Raw genomic sequence first — 8,176 nt, forward strand, 5'->3', positions numbered from 1 at the left:
TGGTCTCAGAAACCCACCAAGATGGAGAACAAAAAAGTGAGATGGGAATTGCGTGAAGCTGGAGTGATAGTGCTGGCAAAAGACAGAATGTGAGATTGTGTGCAGGCAGGGGGCTTCCTGGCTGCCTGCCAACTTCCAGCAGCAGCACTGCAGCATGTCAATATGTCCGTTGCCAGGGAAACAAGGAGAGCACACACAGCAACACAGTCCCTACAAGGCCTCTGAGTTACACCCTTTTCTTTTGAATTTAAAAGGCTCAATAAAATTGTGATGCTCTCCTGTCCAGCGAGGAGCATCACCGGGAGGGTCTGATGCACACAGAGGTCACGTTAAACCCCCTCTCAGACTCAAATCGGGGGGCTTTAGCCAACCAGTAGGAGTCGCTAGTAGTGCAACAACATGGACATGATCCCTGACTGGCTTCCCACAGATGAACACAGACAATTCACTGCAACAAATGCACAAAAATATGGTAAGATCCAAGGTGGTGATGCATTTGTTTATGGGCAGATACTGTCCATATCCAGGAGATTACCGACTGGATCTTTGACATATTTTATTTGTATATGATATAATTAGGTATAATATAATATGGTATAATATGATATAATATGGTATAATATGATATAATATGATATAATATGGTATAATATAATATGGTATAATTTGGTATAATATGGTATAATATTGGATCCTTAAGGATACAGGTCCTTTTTGTCTGTATCACTACTGGGGATTGATTTGGAGTCTTTTCAATGGTGGCCTAAAATGTTTCAGCACTTAATTTGAATTAATCCATGAATCCAAATTTACAGCTACTATGGCACAATGTTATTCTCAGTGTTCACGGATCAATCACAATCAAATAATGTTGTTTTATTCTTTAAACATTTGCCTTTTTTGTGGTTCCAAATATGTCCTTCGTGGACTTTTGCAGGCTGTGAATCTCTGCGTCCTCACTACACTTATCAGGTTGGTGATAGTACCCTGCAGCAAACAGCCTGGCTGTGAGTTATTACTGGCAGGGGTATACTCCTCCATCAGGCATTGTGAAAGAATGACCTCAGATACATCAGGGAGTGCAGTGGCTCTGTTGCAAAGTCACAACTTGCAACATAAGTCATGCGTTTTAGTCTGTTGAGCCACAAAGTGCCACAGCAACCTAATCAGTCTGTCTCAAGCTGTGACCTTGATCAGAGCTACACTTTCTATCTCCTTGCAGACACTGTAATGCTTTTTTTCATGTAATAGTGATAAAGTAAAATATATATATCTCAGTGTTTCCTTTGTGCTGTGATACAATCTGTCACTCTAGAACAGCCTGTGTTGTACTCAGGCATATATTTTGTAAAGCTGTCTAAACTGACCTCAGCAAGAAATTGCCACCCTGTTATCTCTCTACTTGTTTTCAGCTCTGTCTGTATTGTGGCTTTTTATTAATACGCCATGATTTACATATTAATCAATGAATAAAAGCTGAATTAAACTATGTGTTGTGCTCAAATGTTTGAACATAAGCCCTTAAATGCCATAATTAACGTATTATTAACAGTCCAGTAAGCCAATGATAGCCTGATTACAACACAATGACGGACACATTTCCATACGTACATATTACAGTGTCGTTTTCATTGGGGTGAATATTTGTGTGTAGTTGAAGGACAGCTAAAGGACAGCTCTGTCAGCCACACCTAGCCTGGCACTCTTATCCAAGTCTGGCTCCGTCTGTGCTCGTATCACTGGAGGGGAAAGGGGGTGTGCCAACTATAGCGCCTTAGTACTTTTCAGAACTCTATCTGTGCCTGTGATTGGTCTAACAGCTGCTGCTGCAGTGTCTGAGCTTGCTCGGGGATGCAGATGAAAGTGCTGATGTGTCCTGTTATTTTGGGTTGTGTGGTGCCCTGGAGGCCAAGGAATTTTTGGAGGAGACCGGGCAAGATTGTTGGGGGGCTTTAACAGGGGGGAGGTTGTGGGGGTGGGGCCGTGCCCAGAGGGGATCTTAGCTGAGTGTTTCTCCCAGAATGCAATGTGACCCTCATTGCCACATGGCGCTGTGGGAATCCTGAGGGGGTGTGGAATTGCTGACAGTACCAGGCTGAGCGATGGGCACAGACATGAGCTCAAAGATGGATGTCTCTGATGATTGGCGGTATTTCTGGATGTCTTTTGTACTTGAAGGGAGGGGCTGCTGATGACCTGTCACGCAGTAAGTTTAACACAATGTTTGATCCAAACGACACTTTGTCTTAAGTTTCAAAGGCATTCTCGACAATGAGAACTAAACAAACTCACCTCAAAGTCCATTTTGTAGTCCGATTTGCCCCCATGAACTTCCAACATGGGGAAGAAGCCCTTAAAGTGCTACATTTCCATGACGACCACACAAACTTCTGATGAAAATCATGTGATATGTTTGAAAGCTACTAACTAGCTACTTCATGGACCTGGAAGTGAGGTGGTTTTGTTCATCTGTGAAGCTTTGTTGATATCAACAAAGAGTCTTATAGTAGTCTTTTATTATCATATTAACAATAGTATGCTCATATACTCTATTTATATTATGTATTATATCTATATTATGTCACAGTAATGTGAGGAGAATTCACAAGCACAACCATTTTATACTATGTTTGTATTAATATAATGTATGACGTGATAAAAGACATAAAATCAGATTCACGAGTCGAGAGATTCAGAAGACTTTTTATTATTAATTTCATTCAGAAATATATAAAAAATAACCATATATATGTACCAAAATATACAATAAAAACTAACAATGACAGTATAAAAAGTGCTAAATGTACTGGTGGTAATAGTGGCAATAAAGATGAACCTTAATTCCCTGGTTAATTAGGAACGTTAAAGACCTTTTGTGCACCAAACCCTGTGGAGTTTTCTTGTAAAAACAAACAAAAGTTATGTTTACACTCAGTGTTATTTACCAAAATGCTTTGTGTGTATCTCTGGGCTCTAGCAAACATAACAAACAAACTCAAACAAACACAAAATAGCTCCTGAGTGCTACCAGTAGTCTTAAATTCCTAAGTCTTAAGTTTCCCCAACCTGTTTCCTGCTTAAAGTGAGCACTACATCACCGTCAATACAATCTAGGGATAAGTGAGTACACCATTATCTGCATCCGATCAACAAACTAAACTAAATTATCTGTACTCTTATCTGTACTGGACGCGGGGGTGCTTAAGCCAGAAGTGGGCAGGACTAATCGCAAGTTGCTTATTTAAGACTGTTCAGAAACTTCAGAGCTTCAGAGAAACATTTTGATCACACGAGTAAGATAACTATTTACATAATACATTTTAATAAAAGTTGCTATATATACTGGTACGGTTATTGACATATTGACTCGTTTGGTACATTATCCGTACCGGATTCAGCTGAGTACTCACTTAATAACATTAATAAAAACTTTAAGAAATGTTGTAATTCTCTCCATAGATTTCTTGATGATGATACTCAAATAGTTGAGCAGCACAGGAATGTAGTCTTTTACTGCCGTTGCTGTAGTCTCTATTATTGACTTGTAATTTCGGTGATGCATGAATTTTAACTCCCTCTACTTAATCTAACTCACTCTGCATCTGCTAGAAAGTGCCGCTGCATAACAGCAGCTGCTACATGACTGAAATGTTAATGTCAGACATCACACTAGCATTAACTCTCTCTGCTGGCTCTAAATGTTATCATAGATCTTTGCACAGACATTACGCTCCAATTTCCATTCAACTCACACGTGGTAGTAATATTACAGCCCGTTGCTGGGGCTTGGGCGCGCGTGAGAGAAAGATGCCATGTCATTTACTTAATTACACGTCCCCCACGGCTCACACCTTGAAAACTGCCTGATTTATTTGGTTGCCACTTACTGAAAATCATCCAGGATTCCCAGCGTCGTCTCGTTCTGTACTTCATCAGAGAAGCCTGGTCCATGTACAATATGCCACTATATTAATTAAGAGGGATACTTGCAGATTGCTCCATAAATCATTTTCCCTCACATTTTCATGCTTGGTCTAACATTGCAATTTGCATCTTGTTCCCCTCATAACAGTGTACACCTTTTGTGAAGAGGCAGGAAGACAGAAGACTTTTGAAGGCAACAGGATCATTGTCACGTAATCCTCAGAGGAGTTTGACAATAACCTTAGCAGGATGGATAACTGTGCTGACTCACTGATGTTGTTATCCTCGACATCTGGGACATTAAAGAGGCACTTATGCCGGGCTGAAAATGAAAGTCATGATGCAAATTTTTGCTTCTAACTAAATCCCAAAGAGTCACTTGACATTATTTCCACAGCAGGCCTTTATAGGATTTACTGATCAATTTTTTAATTTAATTTCTGCACCAATAAAATGCATTAGAGTCCTGTGGAGTCCTGTGGAATTTTTTTATAGTAACTTTGAGAGAGGAAATCAATTTCTCTCTTTTTTATAGAGCCTCCTTGATCTATACGGAAGGAATTATATGTGTCTTTGTTTGAATATGTGCGTGTTAAGCGCATTATGCATTGTGATTTCAGCAGACCTCACTGGGAGATACAGCCTAATTTTCCTCCTTCAATCAGATGACAAAGCTTTCGCTGCCAGTTCTCCGGTTACAATATTGCTTATTATATTATGTGTCAACATTGGTTCAATTCTTCGCAGATTTGAATCACGTGACCGTATGTAGACAAAGGCCTGAATCAGACTGCTTTGTTATTTTAGCCGCTCATGTGATCAGTACTCAACACCAAAGAGCCACTCTCAGCCCTCAACCCCCCCCTCCCTCCTCCAATCCTCCGCAGACCGACACAGAGAGAGTCTGTTACCAGAGAAACAAAGGTCAGTGTACTGTGTCGTCACATTTTCAACTCACAGGACGAATCTTGAAAAAGAAAAAAGGGCCGCAAACAAACATCCTTTGTTTTCGCTAAAACAAGACGGCGTTTGTTATTGCGCTCTGGGCTCTGATGTCATCGTCATGGTTCATCCTCTCTGCGACCTCTGGGCCGATGATTCTCAAATAGCTTCACCAATTAGAGCATTGATTTTGCTTCTTTGTCACACCCACGCACCCTCCAACCTTGCACAAACACAAACATGCATGTGTTCATCCGATATCACAAAAATAGATCAGTGAGTTCACTGTTCTCTGAATCTGGTCTTTTTCCCAGTGGGAAGCTGTGCTACATAAACTCTCTGCTTGCTGGAGCTGCACAAAACTCTATGACCTGTGCTATATTGTCTGACTGCCATCATTATCTGAGGCAGAAGAGCGGCTGGGAGACATAAAAACTGATTATATCGCAAGAAAGTACTTTGACATTTTACAGTTAACTCTTTAAATAGAAGTCTGCCTGAAAGAGTGAAAACAAGTCTTTCACACAAGAAACTAAACTCCTAATGCAGCCGACCTTTGATGATGTAAGTGATGTAATCCTCGTGATAGATGCATCAGGCTTTGGCCTTGGGCCGCTCTGAAATGTTCTACTCCCCGAAGGCCTAGCAGGCTAAATGGGCCAAAGCATCCCCCATCAATACACGACCAAGCTACGTGCCGGATCACCTCAACTGGTGCAATTAATCTTGGCCTTGTAACAAGTTGACAAGCTTTTATCCAAACAGCAAACAAAACAGCCTGACAACGATGGCGGGGGGGCCAGATGTTAATTTGGCTGTAGCTCTGCAACTATCATCCTAATAAGCGATGTTGCACACCGCCTTTACCTGAGATTAAAAATTCAAACGCAGCGTGATCAAAGTGGGATTACTCCGCTAAGCTTGCTGTAACAAAAGAAGAGGTGGAATATGAACATTGAGAAAATGATGTATTTTCACCCTCTTCAGCAATGCTTGTTAATGTGATTTATACTGGAAAAGATGTTGTTTTTTTTAGTTGACCTTATTACCACGCTATTCAGGTTTAATTTACATAACACTCAAGGTTAAAGCTACCTGAAAGATGGATGTAACATTCACAGCATACAACTGGCATTTCTTTTCTTAAAGGATTAGTTTGACATTTTGGGAAATACACTTATTCACTTTCTTTCCTCCAGTTAGTTGAGCAGATGGATGTAAATATGAAGCTACCGCTAAAGTTAGCTCAGCATTAAAAATAACAAAAAATAAAATAGAAAACTGCAGGTTTCTTTCTAAAGGTAAAAACTCTTAAGAACTCTGAAGTTTACTATTTACATGTTGTTTCGCGTCGGACCAGATTGAAACTAACTGAACACAGCTCGAGTCAGTATTTGACGACCTGGGAATGAAAACAGCTGTGAAGAGTGTAAGAGAAACTGCTGTGGCCACAAAAAACACAAAAGTACTTATCTACAGCCACTGTTTGGTTTGTCCGTTCTGGGCTACTGTAGAAACATGTACAAAACACAACAATTCATATTATATCATATACTAATGAAAACATACCTATGAATATTATATTATATTTCTGATAGATCATCCTAAATAAACTGAGACTTTCTGGGGAGGCTGGCTAGCAGTTTCCCTCTGCTTCCAGTCTTTATGCTAAGCTAAGCTAACCGTCTATTGACTCCGGCATCATAATTAATGTATAGATATGAGAGTAGAATCAATCTCCTCAACTAGCTCTTAAAAAAGTAACAAAGTGCACTTATTGTATTGTAAGAACAATAAAAGTCAAACTGCTTGAATTTACTACAGTAAGATAACTCATTAGTAAGTTAGCTAGCAAGCTTAGCTTACTGTGATGTGGATTGAAAATGAGGAAAGACATTCGTTACAGTTAACATTATATTCAGTCTATCACATCACCTGCCTGACTCCTTGACACAAACTGCAAGTATTGCAGTAAAAAGTAAGTAGAAATATTGAAGAGGTGTTTAGTTAAATGTTCTACCTGACACAGTGCTGCCTGACGAGCAGTTGAGCTAGAGCTGGACATCCGTGGATAACAGTGGCAGATGTATCTGACATGTCTTAAAATATATCTTCACTTCAGCAAAGTTGAGCCAAGTCAGCCCAAGGATTGCAGGAAGTAGGCTGTGCCATTTTAAGTAACCCTTCCAGTTTTATGTAAATCAGATTTTAAAATTAGCTCCCACAATGAGCTGCCGTCTGACTGGAGGTTGGTCCATGACCTGCTTTGAATACAATACACAATGCAATGTAAGGGAGGTTAAGAATTACATAATTGTGCATTGTTTCCTGGATTAATACTGTTTTGAACTCATTAAAATGTGATTTGCCGTAATGGGTGCCACGTCAACTGCATAATCAGCTGAGCACACCATGATTCAACAGATTACATAACCTCTATATTTCATGAGATTTCTTTGGTGTTGCTTCATTCTTGTGAGTGTTTACAGGAGGTGTGTAGCTGTGAGTCAGCACAGAGGAACGGCAGCGAAAGTCAGTGTGAGGCCAAGGTCGGATTATACAAGGTGATGTTTGAAGGAAAGAGTTAATGTCATCAGTTCGGTATGGTCTGATAAATTCCTAATGGGTAACTCAGGTCAGTTTTGACTGAAACCTTTCATGGGGCTTTTATTATGTAGCTTTGTTCTCCTGTCAGGGAGGTAGCCATGTTGATTTGCTAAATTTGACTTTGTGTACTGGTAATAAAATGCAAACAGATGAGAAATAATAGCTTGTGTACAAACAGGCATTAAGAGAGCCTGATAATATCCCCACAAGCAATCTGATGGCCTCTATTGTGTAAATAAAATACAAACCACTGAGAGCATAAAAGAGCCGCAGTGGTCATCAGACGGTGCTGGAGGCTAAAGTCCAGTTCTGTTATGACTGAGGGGCTGATACACAGAGCTACACATTAAGTGGTTGTCTGCTTTTCTGCATCACATTACTGTTACTTACGCATTACTCCCCAACTGGGAATTATGTCATTAGATAACATTTGCCCAGTTAATGCAAACCAGTGTTATTGATTGACAAATATTTACTGTCATTGTCAGTAAATATAATGCGTGGAGGACAAGTGTGTCTAGTGAAGCCAATGCAGAAGTGTCTTAAACATGCATTCTATGCAATGGCCTTCCATTGGTTGCAACAACAAAAAAATCTGATAGTATGGTATCTTATGGAGAAAGGACCCTACTTCTCACTTGATTTACTAGCTCAGTAAACAGTTTCCTCATGAGTTTTTGATCTTAATCGTCAGTTTCAAGTC

At 40.0% G+C, this 8,176-nt stretch overlaps 1 long non-coding RNA gene across 1 annotated transcript; it reads left to right on the forward strand.

The window, feature by feature from the left end:
• Positions 1-1,999: 1,999 nt before the first annotated feature.
• Positions 2,000-4,391, forward strand: LOC118329179. Its single transcript, XR_004796780.1, has 2 exons — positions 2,000-2,206; positions 4,073-4,391. It is a non-coding gene; the product is annotated as an uncharacterized LOC118329179 (long non-coding RNA).
• Positions 4,392-8,176: the final 3,785 nt, after the last annotated feature.

This window comes from Morone saxatilis, unplaced genomic scaffold (assembly GCF_004916995.1).
Source record: "Morone saxatilis isolate NCDOM2014 unplaced genomic scaffold, NCSU_SB_2.0 Contig19, whole genome shotgun sequence".
Lineage (NCBI taxonomy): Eukaryota > Metazoa > Chordata > Actinopteri > Moronidae > Morone > Morone saxatilis.